Genomic DNA, 365 nt, shown 5'->3' with positions numbered 1-365 from the left:
CCACAAGAACATACACATACATTAAGCATAAAGCCGTAAACTTATCTATTTTAAACTATAGTTAAATCGTTAATAGATAAGTTAACAGCTCTAATACTTTCACAGTATGTATGTGTAAAAACGTAAGGAACATACAATACATATATGTATATGTATCAGTCTATCTTAGTTTAAATTAAGCAAATATACAACTTTTTCATGCCAAGTATGAATAAATTATCCAAAGGGCTAAAAAAGGGCTAGGGGCAATTTTAAATTTATGTGGCCAAAAAAAGTATGTGGTAGCTAAATCTAGCCACCAAAGGGCTAAAACGGCAACACTGCCTGCAAGTTCGTGTAAAAACCTGTAAGTTCATGGAGTACTG

The sequence above is a fragment of the Rhagoletis pomonella genome, unplaced genomic scaffold (assembly GCF_013731165.1).
Source record: "Rhagoletis pomonella isolate Grant_MI unplaced genomic scaffold, Rhpom_1.0 Rhpom_scaffold_00005, whole genome shotgun sequence".
Lineage (NCBI taxonomy): Eukaryota > Metazoa > Arthropoda > Insecta > Diptera > Tephritidae > Rhagoletis > Rhagoletis pomonella.
Note: the sequence above shows the minus strand (reverse complement) of the source record.